Source organism: Amphiprion ocellaris, chromosome 8 (genome assembly GCF_022539595.1).
Source record: "Amphiprion ocellaris isolate individual 3 ecotype Okinawa chromosome 8, ASM2253959v1, whole genome shotgun sequence".
In the NCBI taxonomy this organism is placed as follows: Eukaryota; Metazoa; Chordata; class Actinopteri; family Pomacentridae; genus Amphiprion; species Amphiprion ocellaris.
In genome coordinates, this window is record NC_072773.1 from 28968007 (window position 1) to 28980551 (window position 12545).

The window sequence follows — 12545 nt, forward strand, 5'->3', positions numbered from 1 at the left end:
CATATTTTTGAAGGTTTGCAAGTAAGTGAGCTTCACAGAGGTACAAAGGTAGTAGAAATACTCAAGATAAAAACCTGCTTGTGTGAAGTTTATCATGAATTTGAAGGTTGAATGGGTCATCTATCTACATCTACACTAATATTTTCTAAATTGGCCTATAAAACTCCACAGAAATCCCAAGTGATGATAAATGGAACCCGAATTAGTTGCGAGGGCACCATACTGAAATTTCACTAAACTAATGGATAATTATTTTCTTCAAAACGGATACAGTTATGTAAGTGGTTAGGCTAACAAGTACTATTAAGCACTAGCTAATGGAGATCAACTTGGATTTTCTTTTTTAACAATGAAGAATATTCTTCACTGCTCTTACTGTCAATAGCAATTGCAACCGAACAGGATTACTTGCTTGTGAAGGGGAGCAATGGTGATTACATGGTGAAAGTCCATATTGATTTCTCTTGTAATCGCCAGGGGAATAGGGTTTGAAAAGGGTCTCTGAGAAGAGTGCCATACCATTCTCAAGATTCTGGTACAAAGCCTCAGTACATGTGTTATCATTCAGAGAGGGATAGATGCTCTCTGGACTCTGATTTCTGAGGCTTGAGTTCGGTGGGACTGAGAAAATTGCTGACCAAAGTGAAGAGTGGATCTGTGTGGACAAAGTAGCATAGAGCATCTACACATCATAAGAAGTCACCATATGTTGCTTATCCACCCCCAGATAACCACTTACAGACATAATTCACAGTCCTACAACTCACTTCAGTGGATTTATTCGTCTTTGTGCTCGCTCACCCCACCACCCTAGTTTCTTCTCTATTCTAGCAACAGTAACCTTCATTTGGTCTAAAGCTTACCAGCTTCTCCTGAGAAACACCATCATCCCTTCAGCACAGTGCAAAACAAAGATAAAGCCATCATTTAGGCTGGCAAACACAGTGCCTATCGGTGTAATTAATCAGGCTTGATTAGACTTATTAGCCTTTTATCAAGGGGAACGCTGCCATTTCAAGGTGAGGAAACACAGTGTTGCATATTTTTGCCTATATTTCCCCTCTTCTCTTTTACCTGGCTTTCCCTGCATGGAGACAAACATAAAAGAGTCCTCTTAACTTGTTTTCATTCACACACACAGAAGAAAAAACTTATCTTGAAAATAAGTTGGTGGGGAAGGCCAAAGGGTACAAAGGAAAACGGAGACTGAATGAGCAAATGCATGGCAACCTCTCACAGAATGGCAGCCCCAGCAGCACATGGCTTTCCTCAGTCAGCATCTAGCTTTGTCAGAACAAGACATTAGTATGCAACTCACTCTTGGGTTTTGACCCACCACTTGTGAAAATCTGATCTGCATTGACCTTTATGATGTTTGGGATACCAGATATTTTGTACAACCAGTATGGTATCTTTTTTTTTTTTTTTTTTTACTCCAACAGGGTGAACAGAATTCGAATTAGTTGACTTTGACAAGGACTGTTTGATTTGACTTTTGCTGTGTTGCTTTGAGGGAATCACTTCAAATTGTGCTTTTAAAAATAGGAGGTGAGAGGAAAATTCTAAAACCTTCACTCAGCTCTGACAGTGAAACAAATAACTTTTGACAAATTATTGAACAAGCAGGCCTTTAACAAATGAAAGCAACAAAATACACACAACACATTTTAACTTTTTCCATTGTTGAACTATCTTTAACTCTATAAAATTGAAGATGAGAAGAAGTCGTTTAGAAGGAGACAAAGACATGAGTGCCAGAAGAGAAAGGAAAAACATAGATAATAGGCGTAGTTACGGCAGGACAGGGTGACAGGCAAGGATGATATACTGACTTAATATGATACAATTTAATACCATAAAATAGGGTGAAAAGACAGAGCAGAATGGTAGGATTGGACTCAACAACAGCAAAAGACAACACAAAATATGATGAGAGTAAAGTGAGGCAAGCAGAGGGTTCAAACTGCTAGATCAGGTGTGTAAAAGTGGCATATTTGGTTACTTTAAGAGACCATAATCCATATTGTTAGTCACACGATCTACTTGTATTTGGAAACATGGTGAATTTTAGCAACTTTCAGCCTAACTTTGTAGTTTTCTATAGCCCCAAGTTTTTCCACGTTTTGGTAAAAAGGCTGTATCTTTGCTTTCTGCCAAAGAGGGCCACAGTATCCAGTCCAGAGCCGGTCAACCTACACAACCTCTCACTATACTGCTCTACACTCCAAAGAAATCCAACCAGAACACATAGAAAGAGTGCATAGGCAAGCGCAGCAACAATTTTAAGTGAAAAATATGTCATTTGCCATTTCTGTCCTTATTTTGGGGATTGCTCAGTCATTTGAAAATGTATCTTTCATTCTTGGCTTCAAGTTATTTATTTATTGGGTTTATTTAAACCAAAATATATTTTCTTCCCAAAATATTCATCAGCTCAATGAGAATTAATAACCTCCATGTATTGAGCAAAATGGAGATGAAGGAAGCTGAATCTCAGGTCAGACATTGTCAGACTTTGTTGGCAAACAAAATAACTTATGATTGCAAAGGGACTTGTAATGCAAATGACATATATTTCCCTCTTCCCTGCAGAGAAACAAGATTTTATCTCAACCTAATATGAGTGGAAGAAGCCAATATATGGGTATGAATCTAGTTTAGACCCAGATGTGTACACTCACACATGGTGCAGAGCCAGGTGCACCTGCAAAGCCACGTTGTGATTTCACTTTGTTCCCTTTCTGCATTGTCTCATTTATACCTGTCCTAGCATCCTCTCTCTCACTTCCTCTCTCTCCTTCTCAACCTGATTTATCTCTTTTCTTTTTCTGGCTCAACCTCGTTCTTTCTACCCATTGTTCACTTACTCTCCACAATCCTCATCAAGCTCCTAACCATTTTCTCTTTCTTCCTGGTGTTCCACTCCCTTGGCTCTCTTCTTCACACAGTACTCATTTTTAAGTTCTGGCGACTATCAGCTCTATCTGTGAGACCATTGTTGCGTCTGCCAGGTTGTCACAGTCTATGGCATTTTTTTTCATTTGTTGCTCTCATCATCTCACCGGTTGTGTCACTGTTTCTTTCCCTGCCTGTACATGCGGGCAAATAGGAAAATTAGGTCAATCTGACGCACCAAATAAAAGTCATTTTCAACACAGGCAAATTCCAACACTTCCAAAACACAAACAATATAATAATGACATTCATTTGTAAAGCATGTCAAAAAATACATTAATTCAGGTAGAGACTGTGGACATTAGAGACATGGGAATCCAACAGTCTGAGACCATTCATTTATTTTTTTTATTTAAAATGATAATATTGTATATGCTAAACAATTTGAGTGAAATTTGGTTTCTGAAAAAAAACACACGAATTCAGTTGTATTCTAGTTTTCCTACTTCTCCTTGGTTAGATCAGTGATTTAGGTGTAAATGTCCAAATCCAGAGCAAGTAAAACACACCCAGACTTATATTCCGAATGCACTGTCATGTTTCTCTGTGGATTTGATACACTGCAGTAACATTCTCTCTCCTGTTTGTCTCCTTACATAAATGCTTCTGTTTACTGCTATAAATCTCAAATTTGGATTCATCAGTAGATAGATAGATAGATAGATAGATAGATAGATAGATAGATAGATAGATAGATAGATAGATAGATAGATAGATAGATAGATAGATAGATAGATAGATAGATAGATAGATAGATAGATAGATAGATAGATAGATAGATAGATAGATAGATAGATACTTTATTAATCCCGAGGGAAATGTAAGTGTTCAGCAGCTTACATACAACAACATAAAATAACAAAAAGAGCAGGTTAGTAACATTAACAATAGAGGTTAGTATATAAAACTGAAATCAAAATTCAGTATACAGTATGTACAAATAGTGCTTTTCCATCAGTCATTGACTGTAAAATGTTGGCATATCTGTTCTCTTTCCGTAAGTGTTTGCCCTCCTGCTCCTGAAATTGCTTCTTAGAGATGCTACTCATCTACTGAGACCCCTTTTGGCAGTATTTTTGTTGATTGGAATCTCTCTTTTTTTTTCGCAAACTCTGTCTGTGGTGGATCTATTTTCAGTCTTCGAGTGAGCAAAGCTTGATGCAATGATCTTCTGATTGGTCTAGGTGATCCTGTTGTGAATACAACTGATTCACTGTCTGCAAAACCATTGCGCTGTCCCTTTAGAAACCTTCAGTCTATCAATGATTCAACAGTGACACCTTTACTTAGTTCTGATGCCATGTTTCCCACCATCACAATGCTGCTTAGTGAGCAGTGTTCTGCTGGAAACCTGAGGCAGAGACAATGGTGGCAAGTTGATTTATATGACGAAGCCTCTGATGAGCAGGTCAGATTTACCTTTTATTGTCTTCTGAATGCTGCTTCAATAGAAGAGAAACGACTCAAGGAAATATGATTCTTTGTTAAAAAAAAAAATGCCAGAAAAGTGCTTAAATTAGGATTTGATTGTTTTTCAACTTCTTGTGTTTGTAAATGTTCTTAAATCCTCTAAATTTATGACCATGTCCAACTTTTAGTGAATTTTGATGTCGTCTTTCACTTCTGAACCCCGTTGTACATAAACACACACACTCAAACAACCAAGTTTTCAAACGAAATGGCCAATTTAGACATTCAAGACAGAAAACAATATTTGCTAATTACTCATTTCAGAGACGTTGCTCAGATGTTCAGGCTAAAACATCACTAGTGGCATTAGGCGTTAAAAGTATAGAAAATATAAAGTTACATTATAAAAAAGTCAAAATGATTGTTAGAAAACAGTTAATGAGTCTGATAAAAGACTAATTTAAATTCACAGCATGTTGCCTTTAATTTTGATTAAAATCACACAGCTTTTGAGTTTTAATAGCGAGGGAGTGTGGGTGTATGAATGGAGATGGGGGAAACCATAGTGTGTGTGTGTGTGTGTGTGTGTGTGTGTGTGTGTGTGTGTGTGTGTGTGTGTGTGTGTGTGTGTGTGTGTGTGTCCAAGTGTGGGTGTACGTGTTGAGTAAGTCAATTATGCCATTCCAGCATTACAGTGAAGGAGTGCCCAGTGCCACTAATGCAGTCCCTGATCATGGTGTTAACAACCTGATCTTTAACGCTGCAGTGCATTATGCCGAGAGATTGAACATGTACCATCAGCACCCACTCACTCAGTGTGGGACAGACAGAGAGGGAGAGGATGCAGAAGGGTTATTGAAAGATAAAGAGTGGAGTGTATTTCAGTTTCCTCTTTCAAAATACAAGCCAGAAAATTGGATACATACTGCATATTGTGCAATATGTACAATTTCACATCGGAAGATTGCTGCTGTGTTTACTTCAATGTGATAACTCAATAATACAAAGTTGGATATATAAAATATTCTATCATTTTCTACCTCTAACTCTCAGGGACAAGTCCTTGACATACACTGACACATTTTTGTGAAAAAATAACAATGGATATAGTTCCTTCTTTCGACATATTTGCTCAAGCAAACATGCAACCATTTTTGAAACAGTGTCTCCAGATAAAAGTGATGTTTCATAACTAAAACATATTTTGAAAAAATACAGATTAATCACATGAAAAAAGTAAGCATGACCCTACATTTATTACATCTTTAAATCTATACATCTCAAATCGGGTTTTCAGATGAGCTGCCAATCACTAGAACCTCCTTAGGGAATGAAAGGTGAAAGTTGTCTTATTCAGACCTCTGACATGTGGAGTCTGTTTAGCTATTGAAGTGTGTCTGAATGGGCTGTAGAAACAACTGCCAATTTGTGCACAACTGGCCACCCCAGCAAACTCAGCTAAAGAGCAGAGTTTGATGCAAAAAGAAGTCTCCAAAAAACCCCAACTTTCATCGCAGGATCTGCAAGTAACTTGTATAACTGTTGGTGTCGAATTGTATCCATCTACAATCAGGAAGACATTGCATAAATTTGAGAGGGCCAAGCAAAGGCCTTTGCTGTCCAAAAAGAACATTAGAGCAAAACTACAGTTTGCCAATGAACATACGGGCAAAGACCAGACCTTTAGCGGTAATGTGCTCAGGATAGATTAATCAAAGGTGAAGTTGTTTGACCACAGTAACAGTAGACATGTTTGGCACAGATCAAAGACAGCTTTTCAGGAGAAGAACCTTACACCAACTGTGAAGCATGGTGGTGAAAGATTTTATGGTTTGGGTTTGCTGCGCCGCCTCGGGGACTGGACAGCTTGCAATCACTGATTCAGCCATGAATTCTGTATCATATCAAAGAGTGCTTGAAGATAATGTGAAGCCATCTGTCGGAAAGTTGAACCAGAAGTGGACCTCACAAGGGGATAACACTCCTAAGCACACCACAGCAGCAAATGCACACAAAAATGAAGAGTTATGGAATGAACTTGTCAAAATTTGAATTACATTAGGATCTGAGGGGATTTGAAACTGGAAGTACGTGCAAGAAAACCTTTAAACCTTCTAAAACTAAAGGTATTTGCTTGAAAATGTGGTCCAAAAATGCAACAAACCACAGTCAGAAAGTGGTGGACAAATATGTAAAATGAATACAAATATGTTTAATGCCAGCTTCTGAGGCCGATGGTGTGACTTCTTTTTCCTCAGAGCAATATTACATCTATTGACATTTCTGTTGAACAAATGATTGAAACAGCTTATTTACCCTTGAACAGTCTTGCCAGTATACTGTACATAGTACAATCACCTTTATCTATATACACACTTTCAAAGAAAGTCAATAATTTACATTTCAAATGGCCAGCTATTTCCATTGGGTGCCCTTAATGTCACACATGACTTTGTATTTTACACAAATTCTATTATTATGGAATAATTTAAAGTGACTCTCTTTAGACGACTCTCAGAGCCTTCAATCACATTTGATACTTTTTGAAAAGTTAATATACACATAACAGTGACATATAAAAATGAAGTTTTGTGGTCATTTTCTTAATTTAAACACAACTTTTACAGGAAAACCTTTACAGCAATAAAATGCATAAGTCTTCATGATGGGTTTAGATGAAATATGTAACTTAACCTACAAAGTCTAATAACACAGGTTTCCTTTATGTGTTTATTTAAATAAAGAAATGTACTAAATTGAATGACATTCAACGGTCTAATCTCATTGGCTTTTTATTTCAGAGAAATTTATTTAATGTTTGAATCTCTCTTTTTATCAGGGTTTCACAAAATTTATATTTCCCTAAATGTTCTCTTGTCAGCTAATTTTAATAGTTTATTTTATATGAAATAATTTAAAATTGCCTGCTTTTAAAAACAATATGTCGCACAGATCTTCATGTGACTATTTGTTTACCTTTTAAAATCAAAATTGCTAAATCAGATGTAAAACACATTGAAAACCTCAGTGGGAATTCTACATTATAAATAAACTTGCTTCAGTGTTTCCGTGGATATCTGACGAGTCTCTTCAGAACTGTCAGAATCTTTTTGTCAGTGCAGTGTGAGACTTGTGCACTAAGGTATTACACACAGACACACACTTAATGCTGACTTTAAATAATGCACTGCAATGCACTGAGTTGAGTGGCTGTCCTTGTAGCATTGATTTCAAGCCGTTGCACAAAATTACAGAGCAATGTTATCAGTGTCAGCTGCTGGATTGTTATTTATTAACTGTATTGCTTTATTTATAATGGCCGAAATCGTGCTTGTCAGTGACAACAAAATGTGTGGGCAAGGAATATGTTTGCTTATGCTGCAATAAAGAAGTGCACCAATACAGCTTAGTAACATACGCTGCAGATCCAATATGTGCTCTATAAGTGCACGACCCACATAAAAACACCCCCTGTTGATTTTGATAAATACCCTTGCTGCAGAGAGCACAACAGTGGATCAACAGCCTCAAGGGGAAAAATGAGAGTGCGGGAGAGAGAAGACACCACATGTGATGCAGGGAGGGTTGACTGTCATGCTCCACCCTCTGGTGTTCACTTTTAACTCTAATCTCCACTTAGACTCTACTCTTTTCCTCACCCACCTCCCGACTTTCTTTTTCCACGGTGGGGGGAAAGGGGAAGACACCACTCCCAGAGTGTGGAAATGTGACTGGAAAACAACCAGGGGCCACGGATAGAGGTAATCACCGGGTAAACAAGACAGCAGATTGAGTAAATAACTTGGAGGGAAGGCCAAGTGAGGGTTCGCGTGCCATACCTAAAATCCTACTTCATGCATCTTCTACTCCTGTGTTCAGCAAATCGGAGTAAAACACGTCTAAAAGTCTATAAAAGCCACATGAGGCTATACTGCACACATGTACACATATGGCAACACTGCTGCTACAGATAGGTGTCTGTGTGAGACAAGAAGATAAGTATTAGCGTCATGTTTTGTTATTGTTGTAAAATATTCAATGTTAATGTGAAATTGTGACACAGAATAGCACACAGGAAAAAAACAAGTGGAGTGCAACTGAACCTTCATCCACCACATCTCTGCATAAACAGCCAGTGTTCTCAGTCCAAATGAAAGCATCAATAAATCTGATAGCGGGGTACTTTATTTCTTCACACTCTCACTAGAGACAGCACTGAACTGTGAAGGGAGACTGCAAGAGTCGCATGAGTCTTGTCAGATGAGTGAGAAATTATCTGCTCCTTGCTGACCTTTTGTCTCAGAACTTCTTTAGAAAAACAAGTAAAAACAGCTGTGGTTGTTGGCAAAGTGATGCACTTGGATGCAGCTCTCAGATGTCCAGGTTCAAACAAGGTTAGTTTTCTGAACAGCTTAATGTTAGCAGGTTTAGTTTATTGCACTTAATTCGTAGATGCTACAAAGTTATTTGAAGCTGTTAGGTGTTGGACAAATGTGTATTTATGTGTATTTGATTTTGGAAACTGGTGCATATGCTTGAAAGTAGACTGATGCAAGCAGTTTTATTTATTCCCCATTAATGCTACATGGTAATTATTCCACAACCAACACGACAAAAGCTTGTGTCTTTTCTGTTTTATAAGCAGCCAAACTAACCTCCAGTCATTTAATAGAACATACAAACATAAAAAATGCTTGTGAATTTTACAGTGAAAAACTGTCAAACCATGACAGTAAAAATCTGTAAACTCAAACAGTTCGACACAGTTTATTTAACACTGAATCACTGTAAATAAATTAATCAGGAGAAAAATATATATAAAAAAAAAACCTTCTCCTGAAAAATTAAATTTCCCGTCTCTTGCAGTTATTTAATGGAAACATGCTGTAATATGTATAACATCAATACTGTAATTTTTGCATTTATTTCTCAAAATATAATACCAGTTTTCAGAGTTCCTACTGATAATGGAAACATGCTGTAATATTTATAACAAGTAATGTGGTGATTTTTGCATTTATTTCATGTAAAAAAAATACAGTTTGGACCTGTCAAATTAATGAACGGACATATGGTTCAATATTTATGACAGCTATAACCGTAATATTTGCTAAAAACATGCATATTAAAAGTTAAATGCGCTAACTGTTGCACTGATAATGGAAAAATGCTATAATATTCATAATAGGTCACACAAACTTTATTTTATATGGTGTTTTCATGTAAATTTTCATGTAAAACTAAAATTTCTTTGAAGATTAAAACTTTACAGCAAAATATGGAATGAAGCACATTTTTAACCATATAATCAACAGTATCAAGACATTTCTTCATTGTAAATGAAGAAAATGTTTTACCGTGATTTTACGGCAGCATTCTGGAAACCACAGCTGCCGAAATTTTACTGAAAAAATAACATTTTTTTTTACTGGTCATATAACTTACTGAACTCGGCTACTGCTGACTCTTGAACCCACTCACTGGCCTCTCACTCATACACCTTCAGGGCTCACCAGCTTTTTATTGTGCCTTTTAGCATGTTAATACCGGCCTTCGCTGCCTGCAGAATCAAGTAAGTCTTCACTTTTAGTGCTTGTTTTGAATTTTGATTCAACTAATTTTATTGTCCCTGTTTTATTTTGTATTTCTGCTATTGTTTTGAATAATATATTATTAAATATTTTAAAATAATATGTGGCACCAACACAATTATTGCAATATTTTAAGTAAAAACAGTCCTTGGTTTAATGCAGTCTTCTGGTCTGAAAGGTGAAGACACTCAAAGAAAAACCTTGAAATACATTTAGCCAAGGCACACTGCAACCTCCTGGCACTAGTAATGGTAATTTATTGCTCTGTTTGTTTTTTCTTTCTGAAGACTAATTTATTCTGTTTGGATTCTTTCTCAATAAAAATTCTATGACACAAGCATTAGTGCAATAAAATGATAAGAAAATGGGGATAGCATATGACATTATGTTTTTTCCTTCGAGTTCAAAAAAGAACTCTTTTCTTCTGAAACTGGTTCACTCTTTGAAAGAAGTGTTCCAGAGGCTGATCAGTGATTCAAAGTAGCACCTCATGTCTCTGCGGGGAACCTTTTTAAACCACTTTCTTGCATACCGTTGACAAAGGTACCTGAAAATGCTTTGTGCGTGGAGTTGGCAAGCAGGCAAGGCTGTAATTGTGCATTATATGTTGAACAGTCAAGGCCAACTCTTGAATAAATGGCCAAAAAATAAATAAATCCTCGCATCACTGGCCATGCATGTGACGGGACAGTAGAGCAGGCGATTCTCTGGATCCACAGGCACACACACAGGTCAAATAATTCTGACTTGTAATAAGGAGCAGAAAATTGCCACATCAACAAGCATGAGGCCGCCTCACCTCTCTGCACTAGATGGGTATACCCAAGACAGGGGAGTAAGAGACCAAAAAAAAGAAAAGAAAAAAAGATTAAGCATTTCTCTCTCATTGCTCCCTCCAGACTGTGGCTACATTTTCAGTCAACATCAGGCTCAGCAATTGGCTGTTTGTCTCCAACCTCCAAGGAAGGATTTCACTGGCTACAGAGGGCATGGGAGACTGCTCTCTGCTTTCCTATTTACAGTACATGAGCATTGTGGGTAAAAGGGTGAGGGAGGAGAATCACAGCAGATTACCGTGCCAATTTCACATGGAAGCAGAAGAGCTCTGGAAATGATAGATAAGGAAATTCCTATCAAACCGCTGCCAGCCAAATATGTATCCAATAGCAATAAACCACACAAACATTTTATAATAAATCCCGAACAGTGATGGAGGAGGTTTCACCCTACAGCGTGGATGTGGTATTTTTAGCACTGGTGGTGATAATTACCATCTATTCACCATGCTCTGCAGTAAAAAAGCACTATTAGCAATGCCACCGTCAGAGCTGCGCAGACACGAACACACACACACACACACACACACACACACACACACACACACACACACACATATAAACCTACACAGGTGTACACATGCAGCGTTCACAAAAATGTACATGCATATTCATATGCTGGTAAATAGCTCAATCATTTAATTTTCTCTTCAAGTAATTTAAAACACAATTAGCAATGGAATTAATGGCTACAACACAATTTGACAACAGGAACTAAAAAACCTGCTTAACTGACACAAACATAGACACACACATGCTAACATGGATGCAGAACAATAGCCAAGCAAAGACAACGTGTTAATATCATTATGAAACAAATATAACCTGGGTTGTAACACAATACAGAACCTCAAACATTTGGACTGATGCATATTTTGCCTTTGCCTGCAACAATCAAAATCCTTCTGGACGTGTCTGGAAATTTCTATGCAGCCATTGAGTTGTTTCTGTCATTTATTCCTCACTGATGGTACTTGTTAACCACGAACATCTTTTGTTTAAGAAAGCAAAACTTTACGTCTAAGTCAATGAGACCCCGAGCGAGCCAGACTTGCTTCATTTGATGAGCAGGGTAATGATATCGGCAGGTGGTCAGAGCATTTCCAGGAGTGACGGCTTTTCCAAAAGTAGCTGAGTGACACTAAACATGAACAATAAGAAGGACAAGAAAATAATGAAGAGAGAGAGAGAAATTACAAAGTTGGAGAGAGTGAGCGAATACTAGAAATGCGAAGAAACTATTTTTTAAGGAAAATTAAAAAGGGAAGCACATATGTTTTATTATCGAGGTGACGATGGGTTTAATGCTGGTAAGAGGTAAGGATACTTCTTTAGTGTATAAATACTTTGTCATAATATTACTGAAGGTCCACAAGTTCATAAAGCCATGTATTTTTGATATATATCGCAATGACTATGGCTAATAATAACCTTTAGGTTCTGGAGGTGCTTTCTCTCCATGTCCAAACCACTGTCTCTGTGTTGCCAAACCACCTGATTTAAATCTGACCAAAGAAGATGCTATAACCATGGTGACACAACATGCCACCAAGCATCTGGCAGATACTTGCGAGAGATTACACATTCATGTTTTTTGCTTTATCTCTCTCTGCTTCCTCTTTTTATTTTCTATTCTGTTCCTATTCCCACATTTTTGAAATCATGCAGATACATAACACAGGTACACCAGTATAATATATTTTGTTTTGGCTTGATAATGGCATCTCACTCCCTCCTTGACACTGCGAAACTA

At 37.4% G+C, this 12545-nt stretch overlaps 2 protein-coding genes across 3 annotated transcripts in view; both read right to left on the minus strand.

Annotated features, from left to right (window-relative positions):
• cacna2d3a (calcium channel, voltage-dependent, alpha 2/delta subunit 3a) overlaps positions 1-12545 on the minus strand; it is a 122731-nt gene that overhangs the window by 65884 nt on the left and 44302 nt on the right. The gene's annotated exons all lie outside the window — the stretch shown is intronic.
• bgnb (biglycan b) overlaps positions 1-12545 on the minus strand; it is a 235745-nt gene that overhangs the window by 37447 nt on the left and 185753 nt on the right. The gene's annotated exons all lie outside the window — the stretch shown is intronic.